The following is a 17,049-nucleotide window of genomic DNA, read 5'->3' as shown; positions in this document are numbered from 1 at the left end:
AGGCTAAAAAGGTGCCTTTTCTGCACATTTCTTATATATATATGAAACCTTTATTAGAGTGTCATCTTTGGGAAGAAAGAATTAATGTATAATTGCATTGACAGCCCAATAGCAACAAAAAAAGATGGAAGTAGGGGGACATAATCAGCTACCAAGCAGAATCAATTCAGTTCCATGAATGGAATGGATTTATCTCAGAACATTTTATTTAACATGAAGATTGAGCAACCTGTGTGAGGTGTGGCTATTGGCACTTTCCTGAAGTCAGAGTGAATCTGCCTCTCCCCACCTCACCTCCCTCCTCTTCCCCACTCACCCTCTCCCCTCCACTACCCATCTCATACCTGCTCCTGCCCTTCCTCTCTGCCCCCTCCTCGCCCTTGTCCCTCCTCACACCTGCGCCACACACTCCATTCTACACCCTCCTAGACACAGGTGGCGGGAGAAAACTGTCAGACCCTGCACTCCAGAGTGTGCGTGGGGGGCGCGGGGATGGGGGATTGGAGAGTGAGCCCCGCCCACCTCAGACCCATCTACCCAACAGCAGCGGCTCCTGTCCCATGAGTCTGAGCTAGCTCCTCACTCCAGCCCATTAGCTCTCACTGCAGATTTGCGGTGGCAGGCTCTTCTGAATGTGGGTTTATTGGACAGGTGGGAAGGGGTTGGGGGTTATTTGGGGATGGGGTAGTCTGAGGTTGGATGGATTTAAGCAGCAGCTGGGAGTTTGGTGTAGGTTGAAGGAAGGTGGGTGGGAGCTGTGAGGGGAGTTGTGGAGGGTTGGGTAAGAGGCTGGGATCATAGGCAGCTGTGTAGTGGTGCTGATAGCTACAGCTGGCAGTGGATAAGTCTGGTTCCCTCCTCCACAGGCCCATCCTCCTCTGTCTCACTCCCTTCCTCACTGGCACCAGCCCCAGTTCTGCTCAGTGGCACCAGGGAGGGACAGACCAAGGAGGGGGATGACTCACTGGGTGCTGGCTGCACTTAGGCCAGACTGTCCCCACAGCAACATGGTGGGTCCCTTGGACATTCCAGGCTTGTCCAGCTGCTGGGCTGTGCATACAGGTGGCACGGCGGCTCTGATTTTGAGTCCCATCTAGCCCTACCTACAGGCTGCTTATGCCCCTCAGACCTCTTCCACCTACAGCATCTCTGCAATGGACATTTCAGGGAGGAGAGTGAGCCTCAGAGAGCCAGTGGGAGAGGGTAAGGAGGGAAATTTTCAGTAGTAAACCCATTTATACATAAATCTGCTACCCTAGGCAGCTGCCCAGCTTGCCTATGCCTAGAGCAGCACATGGTAACCACCAGACTATTGGGTATTCTGGGATGCATTTCAGTCTCTTCTGTTGAAGCTGTCCCACTTTGAATAAATCTTCATTGGAACTGGGATTGAAACCTAGGTGTCCTCCCACCCCCATCCCAGATGAATGCCCTAACCAGTGGGTGATAGAGTGAGAATGACTCTTCCTTTGGATCCATGACTATTCAGGTATTTATATAAAGTGGAACAGCTTCAACAGGAAAGATTGTCTTCAAGCATGCCTTACGCATGCCAGCTTTCAGTAAGCCTCTGTGAGACCTCTTTGCTCTCACATGGTTTCAAAGGGGATTTTATAAGCAGAGTTCTTGTAAAATCAGGCCATATAGTAATAACCTAGGCTATACCACCTTTCAGTAATAATAACCCGTGTTACTTTGATCACTATAAGACATACATAAATGAAATAAAACATTGTATTAAATTGCTAAAGAACATAATTAAAAGATTTGATGTACTGGACAGAGTTCAAAGTATTTCCTAATAAATACAGTAGCAAGCATCCCACGAGGCAAAATGTCACGAAAATGACAAGATTGTGATGATAAATTATCCTATATTTTGACACTTTGATATTATTATTTTATATTTGGTAATAGAGCCAATACATCTGCATAGAAAGACTAAGCAACTAGGGCTTGGTGTTGTCAATACAATACACAAGATTCCTTATCAAATTCTGGGTGGGAACTGTTGTGCTCTTTTTCTAGTTTGGAATCACATCACCACATTGAGTGACCTTTATTTAGAACAAACAGTATTAATTATTTTAAATTTTCAGGGGTTATGGTATCAAACATGGTACCAAATCATGCCAAAGGCATCCAATGAATTCTAAAAGTGTAAGGATCGCAGCTGTCCAATCAAAACACAGCACATGAAAAACATGTTTTGATTTGATTTTACAAATTTATTGTCGACTTTATGATTCATTGTTTTAACTAAAGGCATTTCACAAAATAGCTGATGAGAAAACACTTCCTGGAATCTACTGATTAGTGGTAGAAGAGGTCGAAAACCTCAAAGCACCTTGGGAAAAGGCAAGATGATGAAGAAGAGGCTTTGATGATGTGACCACAAGCTGCCTGTTTACTTTTCAGAGTATATCATGCATATTACCTTGTTGGAGGCTGGGACCTTTGATGTGATGCAAGAATAATAAGTTAGAATATGGAGTTTGTGACATAGCCCTGGTCTACACTAGGTGTTGAGGTCGAACTTAGCAGCATTAAATCGATGTAACCCTGCACCCATCCACATGACGAAGCCCTTTTTTTCCAACTTAAAGGGGCTCTTAAAATCGATTTCCTTACTCCACCCCCAACAAGGGGATTAGCGCTGATATCGGTTTTGCTGGATCAAATTTGGGGTACTGTGGACGCAATTAGATGGTATTGGCCTCAGAGCTATCCCAGAGTGCTCCATTGTGACTGCTCTGGACAGCACTCCAACTCAGATGGAGTTGACCAGGTAGACAGGAAAAGGCCCGCGAACTTTTGAATTTCAATTTCCTGTTTGGCCAGTGTGGCAAGTTGCAGGTGACCACGCAGAGCTCATCAGCAGAGGTGACCATGCAGAGCTCATCAGCAGAGGTGACCATGATGGAGTCCCAGAATCGCAAAAGAGCTGCAGCATGAACCGAACGGGAGGATCTGATTGCTGTATGGGTAGAGAAATCCGTACTATCAGAACTACGTTCCAGTTTTCAAAATGCCAAAACATTTGTCAAAATCTCCCAGGGCATGAAGGACAGAGGCCATAACAGGGACCCGAAGCAGTGCCGCGTGAAACTTAAGGAGCTGAGGCAAGCCTACCAGAAAACCAGAGAGGCGAATGGCTGCTCCGGGTCAGAGCCCCAAACATGCTGCTTCTATGATGAGCTGCATGCCATTTTAGGGGGTTCAGCCACCACTACCCCAGCCATGTTGTTTGACTCCTTCAATGGAGATGGAGGTAACACGGAAGCAGGTTTTGGGGATGAGGAAGACGATGATGAGGAGGTTGTAGATAGCTCACAGCAAACAAGAGGAGTAATCGGTTTTCCCGACAGCCAGGAACTGTTTCTCACCCTGGACCTGGAGCCAGTACCCCCCGAACCCACCCAAGGCTGCCTCCCAGACCCACCAGGTGGAGAAGGGACCTCTGGTGAGTGTACTTTTTAAAATACTATACAAGGTTTAAAAGCCAGCATGTTTAGTGATTCATTTGCCCTGGCATTCGTGGCTCTCCCGGATATACTCCCAAAGCCTTTGCAAAAGGTTTCTGGGGAGGGCAGCCTTATTCCATCCACCATGTTAGGACACTTTACCACTCCAGGCCAGTAGCACGTACTCGGGAATCATTGTAGAACAAAGCATTGCAGTGTATGTTTGCTGACGTTCAAACAACATCTGTTCTTTATCTCTCTGTATTATCCTCAGGACAGTGATATCATTCATGGTCACCTGGTTGAAATAGGGTGCTTTTCTTAAGGGGACATTCAGAAGTGCCCGTTCCTACTGGGCTGTTTGCCTATGGCTGAACAGAAATGTTCCCTGTTAGCCACGCGGTGGGGGGAGGCAAATCGCGGCCTTGTAACAAAAGCACATGTGCAATGTACGTAATGTTAACAGCAAGGTTTACCATGAAAGAGTGTACCCATTGTTCTATAAAATGTGTCTTTTTAAATACCACTGTCCTTTTTTTTTCCTCCACCAGCTGCTTTGAGAAGGTAAATGATGATGATACAGAAAGTAATGATATTTTACTAACCCAGTCACATAACAACAGTACCTTCTTTTTATATCACTTTTAACCCTAGATCTCAAAGCACTTTACAAAGGAGGCAAATATCATGCTTCCCATTTTACTGATGGGAAAACTGAGGCACAGAAAAGTGAAGCAACTTGCCCAAGCTCACTCAGCAAGCCAGTGACAGACCTGCGAATAGAACTCGGGTCTGCTGAGTCCTTGTCCAGTGCTCTATTAACTAGGCAATAGTGCATCTACCAAAAAAGCAAGGATCTCAGGATCTTCTCCTTCCCAGAGGCTAGCGAAGATTAGAAGGCGAAAAAAAATGCACTCGCGATGAAATGTTCTCTGAGCTCATGCTGTCCTCCCACACTGACAGAGCACAGACGAATGCATGGAGGCAGACAATGTCAGAGTGCAGGAAAGCACAAAATGACCGGGAGGAGAGGTGGCGGGCTGAAGAGAGGGCTGAAGTTGAAAGGTGGCGGCATCGTGATGAGAGGAGGCAGGATTCAATGCTGAGGCTGCTGGAGGATCAAACTAATATGCTCCAGCGTATGGTTGAGCTGCAGGAAAAGCAACAGGAGCACAGACTGCCGCTACAGCCCCTGTGTAACTGACCGCCCTCCTCCCCAACTTCCATAGCCTCCTCACCCAGACGCCCAAGAATGCGGTGGGGGGGCCTCCGGCCACCCAGCCACTCCACCCCAGAGGATTGCCCAAGTAACAGAAGGCTGGCATTCAATATGTTTTCAACTTTTAAAGTGCTGTGTGGCCTTGTCCTTCCTTCCTCCACCACCCCTCCTGGTCAACCTTGGTAATTATCCCCCTCTTTGTGTGATGAATTAATAAAGAATGCATGAATGTGAAGCAACAATGACTTTATTGCCACTGCAAGCGGTGCAAGGGAGGTGGGGAGAGTGGTTAGATTACAGGGAAATAGAGTGAACCAAGGGGCGGGGTTTCATCAAGGAGAAACAAACAGAACTTTCACACCATAGCCTGGCCAGTCATGAAACTGGTTTTCAAAGGTTCTCTGATGCGCACTGCACCCTCCTGTGCTCTTCTAACTGCCCCAGTCTCTGGCTGTGCATAACCAGCAGCCAGGCGATTTGCCTAAAGCTCCCACCCCGCCATAAACATCTCCCCCTTACTCTCACAGATATTGTGGAGCGCACAGCAAGCAGTAATAACAGTGAGAATATTGGTTTCGCTGAGGTCTAACCAAGTCAGTAAACTGCACCAGCGTGCTTTTAAACATCCAAATGCACATTCTACCACCATTCTGCACTTGCTCAGCCTGTAGTTGAACAGCTCCTGACTACTCTCCAGGCTGCCTGTGTATGGCTTCTAGAGCCATGGCATTAAGGGGTAGGCAGGGTCCCCAAGAATAAACTATAGGCATTTCAACATCTCCAAAGGTTATTTTCTGATCTGGGAATAAAGTCCCTTCCTGACGCTTTTGAAATAGACCAGAGTTCCTGAAGATGCGAGCGTCATGTACCTTTCCCGGCTATCCCACGTTGATGCTGGTGAAACGTCCCTTGTGATCCACCAGTGCTTGCAGCACTATTGAAATGTACTTGCTGGCTTGGTGCTCCGGTGCCAAGATAGGGATATGGGTTCCGTCTATGGCCCCACCACAGTTAGGGAATCCCATTGCAGCAAAGCCATCCACTATGATCTGCACATTTCCCAGGGTCACTACCCTTGATATCAGCAGATCTTCGATTGCATTGGCTACTTGCATCACAGCAGCCCCCACAGTAGATTTGCCCACTCCAAATTGATTCCCGACTGACTGGTAGCTGTCTGGCGTTGCAAGCTTCCACAGGGCTATTGCCACTCGCTTCTCAACTGTGAGGGCTGCTCTCATCTTGGTATTCTTGCGCCTCAGGGCAGGGGAAAGCAAGTCACAAAGTTCCATGAAAGTGCCCTTATGCATGCAAAAGTTTCTCAGCCATTGGGAATCATCCCAGACCTGCAACACTATGCGGTCCCACCAGTCTGTGTTTGTTTCCCGAGCCCAGAATCGGCATTCCACCGCATATACCTGCCCCATTAGCACCATGATGCCCACATTGGCAGGGCCCGTGCTTTGAGAGAAGTCTGTGCCCATGTCCTCATCACTCTCATCACTGCGCTGACATCGCCTACTCGCCCAGTTTCGCTTTGCCAGGCTCTGGTGCTGCATATACTGCTGGATAATGCGTGTGGTGTTTAATGTGCTCCTAATTGCCAAAGTGATCTGAGCGGGCTCCATGCTTGCCGTGTATGGCGTCTGCACAGAAAAAAGGTGCAGAATGATTGTCTGCTGTTGCCCTGATGGAGGGAGGAGCGACTGATGACATGGCTTACAGGGTTGGCTTACAGGGAATTAAAATCAACAACGGGGGTGGATTTCCGAGAAACTGAATGGCCACCTCAAGGCTAGAACTCAAAACCTCAAGGATAGAACTCAAAACTGGGTTTAGCAAGCCGTTGATTTCACAGAGGGAGGGAGGAAGGGAGGAGAAAATGAATATGAAACAAATCTGGTTTATTTCTTGTTTTGAGCCACTTCATCTATTTTTATACATCATGCAGGCAGCAGACTGTGCAGTACGACCACTAGCCATCGTCACCTCCTGGATGCTCGGCAGAAGACGGTGCAGTATGACTACTGGCCATCGTCTTCTGCTAGCTGCAGATTAAAAGACAGTGCACTGCCAGTAGGACTCAATCGCCATGAGACGAAATAAGGGAAATGACTTGGCTGAGTCACTCCCATGTTTGTCCAGGCGCCTGGTTAAAAGAGCACCCAGGACTACATCGACGATGGCTACCAGTCATACTGTACTGTCTGCTGCCAAAAGGCAATAAACTGCTGCTGTGTAGCAATGCAGTACCACATCCGCCATCACCCAGGAGACATACAGTGACGGTTAGCTGAGCGGGCTCCATGCTTGCCGTGGTATGGCGTCTGCACAGGTAACTCAAGAAAAAAGGCACAAAACGATTGTCTGCCCTTGCTTTTATGGAGGGAGGGAACGGGGGCCTGACGATATGTACTCAGAATCACTCATGACAATGTTTTAGCCCCATCAGGCACTGGGATTTCTACCCAGAATTCAAATGGACGTGGAGACTGCGGGAACTGTGGGATAGCTACCCACAGTGCAAAGCTCCGGAAGTCAACAGTTGCCTCGGTACTGTGGACACAGTCCGCCGACTACATGCACTAAGAGCATTTGTGTGAGGACACACACACTTGACTGTATAAAAACACTTTCTACAAAACCAACTTCTATAAATTCGATCTAATTTCGTAGTGTGGACATACCCATAGGTGGCTCTTTGTGGTTCTTATAAATCTAAATAAAATAAAAGTTACAGTAGTAGTGAGATGTCCTTTTGAGATTTTTCTATTTTTAACCTCACAAACCTACCCAATAACAAAATATGTATCCACAAAGAAAGGTTTTAGTGTGATGGTAGCCATGTCAGCAAACAGCTGTCTGGCGTCAGAGTCATTGAAAGTAATGGAAGATAATGGCCATTTTGAAAAAGGGTGAAAGTTTGTGAGACTGCTTTAGGAACTCATGATATTCTATAAAAACACTCATCACAAGGTTTGGCAACTCTGGATCAATTAAGTTTCATCAGTGAACTGAGAGGAGAATTTGCCCCCATATATTTTTAAAACAATTCCATTAGCCATTTTACTAATTATACCCTAGACCATTAAAACATATTTTTTTTTAAATTAAGTGCCTTTGAATCTTTTATATATTTGTTTCTCTGGTTCATTCGGTGAAGAGAGACTTGTCAGTTTCACTATCATGAAAGATCAGTTTGTCTTTCTGACTCCCATGAGCTGTTACAATTGGGGCTACAAACAGTTCAGTGCAATATTGCAAACAATTTGTTTGTATTGAATTTTGTATTAATTTCAAGAAAGCATTTCTGTTTATATTAGGTTTCTGAAACTTCCAAATTTAGGTTCTGTTGGGGATGGAGGAAGGGAACTCAAGTTATCTGACAGTACTCCTTTCAAGAATATAACAGAAAATCTTCACAGGAACTTTGATTGGAGGTTCAAAATAAGTACAGACAGATGGTTCTGGTCTAATAGCTTTGTTTTGTGTTTTGCATCTGTATATGGAACAAGATCTGAATACATGCTTTAGTGTTGAACAAATGGAAGGTGACACACTGTTGGAAGGTGTGGTCTCATTTAAGTCAGTTTATACTGCATTTTTGCAGCACCACATTTGACTTATTCTTTCCTGTGGTTGTCAATTTCAGTCCTGCTGTCAGCAAGAGTAATTGCTTAGTGCAGAAACACATTTTAAAAAGCTTAACTTTGTCTTCTTGTTCTGTTAGTATATGCATTCCTACAGACCAACTTTATGAGGATATAAACATATCCTATGCTTACAATAACCAAAACAGTTTGTTGACAAGACAGACCAAGATCAGCTGCGCAACTCCAAGAAACTATAATAAAGGGAAGATGGGATTCTTTGGAAACAATACATTTTCTACTTCCTTTTCTTTCATATTTCCTATCGTTGAAACTGGAAATGTTGATTGCATTTTTCTGTCATTAAAAATGGGCTTGATTGGAAATTGTGCTGAGTCTGCTACAGGCCTAGACTATGACAACCCACGGTGGGGATTCTGCGGAAGAAATCTCCATAAGAAATTCTTCACAATGAGACCTACTCATGGAGGAAGGGGGCTCTGCCCCAACCTCTGGAAATCAGTAGGATAGATTCCTTGAGACCATTGTAGACATTATGAATCTTGGATCATCCACATAGAGGCCTTGAGCCTCCACACCACCTTGTCACCCAGTGGGGCCTAATTTTCTGCTGGCATAGTTCCATTACATTTGAATTACTACCTGGCAATTCCCAAAGCCTCCCCATGCTCCCAAACCATACCACAGAAGAGCCCCTGCCTCCCAAGATTGTATTGCTCTTCCCAAGAAATTTCCCAAGGCAGTGGTTCTTCAGTCCCACCTGTTCCCCATCCTGTGTAGTCATCACCCTTTCCTGTGTAACTTTGAGACCAATGGAGAGGCCTTCACAGGGTTTGGTGCAAAGATGATGCTGTGGAGGCAACTGAGCTCACCTGCACTGCTGAAATGGGACTAGATTCATGTGCAGAAGGTTCTCACCATGGGCAGAGCTAGAAGACATGATCTGAGCCACCATTTTCAACCAGACCTGTCTGACTCACAGGAAGATGCAACAACCTCCTGCTTTCAGAGTCCTGGGAATGGGTTCAAGTGAATGTAAATAAAAGTTGGTGCTTTCCCGACCTCTTTGTCCCTATTTATTGTTGGAAGCAGTAAGAGTGCTCACATGGGACCCAAGCCTGTGAGATACGCCCTGAAAAGCTAGGGGAACCTTTCAGCACCTTCAACTCCCACTGGAAGCCAAAAAGGCCTCCATCACCTTTAGAGAAAGTGCTCAGCACCTTGGAAGATCAAGCTCATACAGAGCAGAAATGGAAAAGGGTAAAAAAAGGCATGTGAGTGCTGTTCTTGGAAACAGAGCCTGCAAAAGATAAGTGTGCCATTTCTTCACTCTGGTTTTGAGCTTTCCAGCCATACACATGGAACATATTCCAAGACTTTTGTGCATTTTGAAATCTGTTGGTTGTGCTGTGAAGGCTGAAATGTGTTTCCTTTGCAGAAATGTGAAATAAAGTAGCCTTTGCCTGCAGCAAGGTTCTGAGGCAGACTTTGATACTCTACATCTGCACAACACTGGGAAGTGAATTAGCCAGGTAAATGCTTCTATAAAAATATTCAGCTCCCTTCTTATAATGTAGAGTCTGCTGGACTGTTGGGGTTTCATGGATGGTTTGTTTTCATTAATTTATTTAATTTTAGTTGCTGAACAGAACTGCAGTGATGTGTAACTGAGTGTTGATAACCGCTAAACAAACCCAGTTGTAGACTGCAGGTTAAAACAATGAAGTGCCCCATTCTCATGTTCAGCTGAGCTCTGCTCACAGAGGATGGAAGAGTGGGGGCAGGGCAAAAGGTGGCTTTATGTCACCTCTGCTCCCACAATCCTCAGAGCAACTTCAAAGCTCTTTAAGTTGTTTTCATATTCTCCCAGTCCAGCTATTGGGGTATCCAGGGCACCATGGCATCAGGCCATGTTCCCTTCTTCCCCGAAGAACGTTCTGTATGATAGCATAAAGCTCAACTGGCCAGATGAATCAGCTTTATGGCTCCTTCACAAAGCTTGGAATAGCCCAAATTCTTTAATGAGCAGTCTTTGACTGGAGTCCCACGTGTTATATGCTGTCGTTCCCCATATAACTATTAGATCTCTCCAGTACAAACAAAATAGTGGGAAAACATTCAGTTCTATGGTCCACATATTGTCTCCTCTAGTGCCTGAAATGGAGAGTAGCAAAATGAGCCAGCGGTAGGCAGAACAAGGAGAATAGAGCCAATACGGTGTGCTTCCCATACACTGCCTCACACCCACAAGAGCCCTTCTTTGTGAACATCATGCAGTTAGAGCTCTGAGAAGATAGAGGGTAGCAGAGCTGAAGAATAGCCAGTGTACTGCTTGATGTTCTCCTGCGTAGTGAACTCAAGGGATTTTCCACTTGTATACAAGAATGTCTCCCAGCCAAATGGAGACAAAATGAAAACATAACTTCTGTGGCTTTTCCTCTGACAATCTAGCCTTAATCATTGTTTCATAGCCTCAAATATTCAGGGTTGCTTTTGAAGGGACACTCAGTATTTCTATTTTGCTGGACACCATTTTCTGCTCAGGGGGTAGCCATGTTGGCACCTTCTTTTATTATGCAACTTTGAGTCACACAAAGAGTAAAACAACATTGTCATCACTAAAGGGGTCCTAACATACTAGATCATAGCGATCATTGGAGGATGGCTGTGGAGAGTGAGGATTGGGGCTAGATTCCGATGGGCTGCTTATACCCTTTGAATGAGATCTCTTTATGCCCCAGCTCCCAAAGGAACACAACTGAGTCCTCAGCATCTAAAATTATATTTATCAACTCACAGGTTTTTTTTTATATGAAATGGGTTAAAATGGAATGAGGGCAAGATGGTTTATCTTATCACAAGTTCTTTTTAAAATTTAATCTCATTTCCTATCACAGGTATGGTGGGGACTTTCTCAAATATTTCAGGCTTTTAGCTACTAAGGCAGCTAAAACCTGGATATCTCCCATACTCTTCCCTCCCCCATCAGTTGCCTCAGACCACTCTAAACCTGCTCTGTTAGGACAAGAACCTAAACAAGGATCTCTAATTCATCTTTCTACAATCAGAGAAGGGTTCTTCAAAGCAGCCTAACTGCTTCTCTAGCTGCTTTCTAGATATAGCATAAACACAATGAACACACACATAAAAACAATAAACACAATGCAGCTTTAAAAAAAAAAAAAAAAAAAACAATAGCCAGGTAAAAAGAGCAGCAAGGACTGGTTTGGATATGAAATTTCATGTCATGCCAAAATTCCCCAACAGTAACTTAATACGTATAAGATACAAACAAATTAGCCAAACAGGATGGGAATTTCAGAATATTTTCAAGAAAAATAATCTTTGGACTTAGTTAACATGGAGTTTCACAACGGCCAGAGTGATATATCATGATTTTCCAAAAGGCAAGCTTGCCTCAGCGGAGCAGTTTTTCCAAGCTCTAGAAGTGGGTGAACAAGAAGGCAGTGACTGGAACCGGACCCAAGATCAGCATACGCAAGGGGTCTGGTTTTGTGTTTGGACCTGATGGCACCAAAATCTCATGAAATGTTCAGCATTTTGAAAATGAACATCTCATGAGATCAGCTGTTCCTACAAAATCTCCACCATCTTGCCTGAAATATTGTGAGAACATCTGTTCTGCCAAGATTATAGGCACAATTTGAACCCAAAGCAAACCAAAATTGTTGGTTTGGCTTCAGTTATGGGGATGTAGCACAGCGGAGCACTCACTGGCGTGGTGCCTCCTCCTGCTGGTTAGTCTAGGAATTAGCTGTTTCAGCTTCAGAGCACCTCCTGCTGGTCAGTGTCTCACTTGCTGCCATCTGCTTCTCCCTTTCTTAAGGAACCACTCTTTAGTTCAGGCCCCACATCCCTCCTGGCCCACAGTGCCCCTTCTCTGGGGTACTGCCCCACAGCAGTGCCCCCACACTAAGGGATCCTCCCCTCCCTGAGGGAACCCACCTTGCCTAAAGCCCACCTTGCCTTAGTGATCAACTGCCAGTCTTCATCTAGCCCCTTTTCTCAGGGGCAAACTGTAGTCTGAAATTGCTCCTTATCATTGGCAGGGGGTTTGGACCTGCTACCTTTTTCTAGCCTGGCTGCACTGCTGCATCCTCAGTACCATCACAGGCCCTTTTAACCCAACCTCAGCCTGGGGACTTGCTTGACCAGAGCTCCCCAGCTCTACCTGTCCTTACCCAGCACTGCTCTGTTTGAGATATCCTTCTCTAGCCAGCAGACAGGTCCTTCCCACTCCACGACTAGAGTGAGCCTCCCCCTGCCTAGCTCCTAGCCCTTTTATCAGGGCCAGCTGGACCCCTAATTGGGTGTGGCCACACCTGCGGCTGCCTACCCAACCAACCTCCCTTGGCTGCTTTCAGCCCCAGCCCTCTCCAAGGGCCAGCTTTTAACTGTTTCCGAGCCGGAGCAGGGTGACCTCCCTGCTACAGGGGATATGAACCGTTTGCAAACAAACTACAAGTCTACAACCATTCATAGAAAACATTCAGAGAAAAAGTGGCAAAGAGTCCTATGGTACCTTATAGACTAACAGATGTATTGGAGCATAAGCTTTCGTGGGTGAATATCCACTTTGTCGGATGCATGTAGTGGAAATTTCCAGAGGCAGGTATAAATATGCAAGCAAGAGACTAACACAGACTAACATGGCTACCTTTCTGATTCAGAGAAAACTGATACTCACACTAAACAAATCCCAAGATATCCAGGGACAACTCATGAACAGAAATAGAGGCAAAATTCCTTATGAATTTGTCATTTGGCTCCAGTTAGCAATATGACAGCACTTTAGTTATGGCTGCTTTGCTCTTTCAGCCAGGGGAATCCCACAATCTGTTTCACACAGGCCCCAGATTCCTTCAGGTTAAATCTATTGCACGATCTGCTGCCTGGAAGGTTTAAATACTCTCAGCTCTTTTCCCCAGGAAACAAACGTATAATCAAATCTCATGCTTCAGGGAATAAGCCGTTGATTGCAGGGTCTGCAAGGAATGTTTCAATATGTACAACATTGCACAAATTGAGGTATTTGACTTTCCTCTGTCGCATTGGGCAAGAGCCACTGTTGGCTACAGAATTCCAGACTCGATGAATCAGTGTTCTGATCTGGCAAACCCAATGTTGTTACATTCTGAGGTCTCAAAAAAGAAAAGGAGTACTTGTGGCACCTTAGAGACTAACAAATTTATTTGAGCATAAGCTTTCGATCCGATGAAGTGAGCTGTAGCTCACGAAAGCTTATGCTCAAATAAATTTGTTAGTCTCTAAGGTGCCACAAGTACTCCTTTTCTTTTTGCGAATACAGACTAACACGGCTGCTACTCTGAATTCTGAGGTCTGCAACTGTCTCTCTAGTTTATAGTCTAAATGCCAAGGAAAGAGAGAAGGATTAAGAAAAAATACTGACAGCTAATGTAAAAGGTATGTGTGACATTAAGTGTGTTGAAAACTGCACTTCACCACCTTTCAACATCAGGAGTCACCGCTAAATTATAAGGGGGGGTATCCCATGCATAAGACCTCACTTTAGGGTCTGACTGTCTGCTGTGGGTAAATATAAGCCTAGCTTTGCAAATGAGCAGCCTCTGTGAATTTACTATAGCTCCAGAGTTTTGTTTGTTTGTTTGCAGGCCAGTGACCAAGCTATAATTATAGCACAAAAAAAGTAATGCAATTAACGTTCAGTTTGAAGACTTCCCACACAGTGCTGCAAATGAGTGCAAAGGGTTCTGCCACAGCAACAGGAATGCAGCTATAGAACTACCATGGCTAGGAATCAGCTCTGTCCACCACTAACAACCCAAGGTGCTGGGAGACAGTAATCTCTACCAAATTAGATTTCGCTCCATCATTAGCCCTTGAGCACAAATTCTGTAATCTAGAAGGACAAGCTATGGGAGCCTGGTATAGACGCTTCTGCTGGATTGTCACATGGAAGATGAAGGGCTTGGAATATTTTTACCAGACTGGCCATGTGGTTTGTCCTTGTCATAAGCAGTGAAAACCCACAGCTGAGTTTTCAGATTCTAACTATACTGGAAACTGCCAAGGCAACAAATAAGATTTTCCAGTCGATAGCCATTTGGCCCTTATTCCTGTGATCAATTTGAGAGCTGGAAGGGTAATTCAGACTTGTAACAGTTGTGCTTAGAAGTAACCAAGAAAAAAACTGTTTTATGTCAGAAACAAGGCCACTTAAGCTGACAGCATCTCAGAACCATCCCTAAGATGCAGATAGACAATGCTGAAATTACAAGGAAAAAGTGTGTGTGTCGGGGTGGAGGAGCAGGAGAAGAATAGTCCTTACTCAATATGGATGGTCCTGGAGGCAACATGGAGCGAGGTGCCAGGATATCCCTTGGCCAGCTCCTGTGCTAGCATCCTCTGCACTCCCGAACCAAGCCAAGTCCTGCTGCAGGAATACTGTCTTCTCCCCTCTGCCCTTATCCCCCGCCCCGCCCCCCACCTTCTTCCCTGCCACCTCCCCATCTCTAACTGCCTCCTCCTATCCCTCCCATCATCCCACATTTCTCCCCTCCCTCCTCCATTACCAAGATGGCGTCCAACCATCCTTTGAAGTAAATTTAATCTTCCCCCACCCCTCTTTTTTTTTTTTTTTTTTTGCAGTTGGGGAAAGTTGGTGTGACACATGCAGTGCTGTGGACATACAGGATATTCAAGACTGTTGGCTAGTTATTATATTCCTGGTCCAATGAGGGAGCTAAACAACACTTCATGCAGAAGATAAAGTTACTTTGGGAGTGGCAGGGTGAGTAATTAATGCAAATTCCTAATGCAGGTAATGAGACTGTGGAAGTTTCGCCCCTTGAGGAAAGAGCATGTTCTGGTTTGACCGGGTCCAAGAGGCCTGGCATACAAAGAACCTAAAGTGACCACTCTAACCTAGGGACAAGAATCACTCACACTCGCTCCAAGTAACACAGCTTCTGTAGAAAAGACTGAAGTATTTTGTTCCAATCAGGGTTTCCCTGTGGCTGATGGGTGACTGTCTGATAAGCTAGATCTGCATGGAGGCTATTTATACGTTTTCTCTGTCATCCTTTAGCTCTGAACAAATAGTGCTTTGTTTTCTGAAGGCTAGTTCGTCACTGGTGAACCCAGTCATTGCCCATGAGAAAAACAGGATGGTAGGTGCTGAACTATACTCAGACCTGCTGAGATAATCAGTGAATTGCAGGAGTCTGTAACCTAAGTCGGCTGGAGGGAGATATAGCAAAATCCTGCCCCCAAGAAAGGTGACAGGTAAGAGGCATGGCACCAAGGAGGCCATGAAGGGGGTCAGAGGTGTAGTAGGTAAGTCTCCCCTCACCTTTCACTACTGTGCTGTTGGAAGGTGGACTCATTACTGCTGCTCTCTCTGGCTTGCCATCAAAAATGTGCCAGAGGCAAAGAGCTTTAGGGAAGCCACAAGCCTTTCATCAGCTAAAGTTTCACAAGTGACCTCTTCCATTTGTGGAACCTTCCCTTAAAGAATGCTGGCTGTGACATCAGTGGAGCCACATTGATTTACACCATCAAAGCAGTCTGCCTCCCCTCTAAGAGTGCTGTGGATAGGCTGTTGTCCCACCCACACTGAGTGCTACCAATGGGGGAAGAACGTAGGAGCTGCCTGCAAGTGAGGAGATGGCATGATTTCCCTCACAGCACCTCTAGAAGGTTTGATGGCACAGCCACCAACTTTCTGCCAAGGGAGGATTGAGAAGAATTACCTTCAAACTTGAAAACGTCATTTTTTAACTGGATAAAGGGACCAATATTGAGAAACAAAACAGTCTCTTCCTCTAGGGGCCTGATTCTCCACTGCCCTTTGCCTTATGTAAAAATTTAAAAATGCTGGTAAAGATGGGATGTGAGGTGATGGGAAAAGCACACTCTGTGAAACCATGGTGACTATTCCAGAGATTTGATTCCTGGATTCAGACCTCTCACATTTTTGCATCCTGAACATACACCCGCAGAGATATTCTCTTATACCTAAGCTGCACCACCACCTGGCTTGAATATTAGGGCAGGTCTATACTACAGCGGGGATTGGTGCTCTGAGATCAATCCACTGGTGGTCAATTTAGCGAGTCTAGTCAAGACCCACCAAATCAACTGCAGATCACTCTCCTGTACTCTACCCCTGACGAGAAGAGTAAGGTACGTCAACGGGAGATTTTCTTCCGTCAACCCCCCCCGAAGTAGACCCCGCAGTAACTCAACCTAAGGTACGTTGACTCCAGCTACATTATTCATGTAGCTGGAGTTGCATAGCGTAGGTCGACTTACGGCGGTAGTTTAGACATAGCCACAGACAACATCTAGCTATTCAGATTGTCTAAGATAAGAGTACATTCTTTTGGTATCCACAAGTAGCAATTTTATTGCTTGCGAGTCTGGCTAGGCAGAGACCAGTAATTCTGTTTCCTGGAGGATTCTGAGATTTTCAAATTTGGTTTCATTCTAATTCAGCACAAACTCCCAAAGTTTCAAAATCCTGCCTGAAACAGAATTATTGTTCTTTGTCCAGCTCTACTGGGAGTCCTTCTAGCAGGTTCCCCAGTGCAGGGGACCAAGGACCCAGCTGCCAAGAAGCCATGCATAGGTGCCAACTCCACGGGTGCTCCTGGGCACAAGCACCCACAGAAGAACATAGGGGGCGCTCAGCATCCACGAGCCATAGTTTTGTACCTGAGGTCTGCTCACAGGGCATGTTCTAGCCCCAGAT

The sequence above is a fragment of the Dermochelys coriacea genome, chromosome 2 (genome assembly GCF_009764565.3).
Source record: "Dermochelys coriacea isolate rDerCor1 chromosome 2, rDerCor1.pri.v4, whole genome shotgun sequence".
Classification (NCBI taxonomy): domain Eukaryota; kingdom Metazoa; phylum Chordata; order Testudines; family Dermochelyidae; genus Dermochelys; species Dermochelys coriacea.
Note: the sequence above shows the minus strand (reverse complement) of the source record.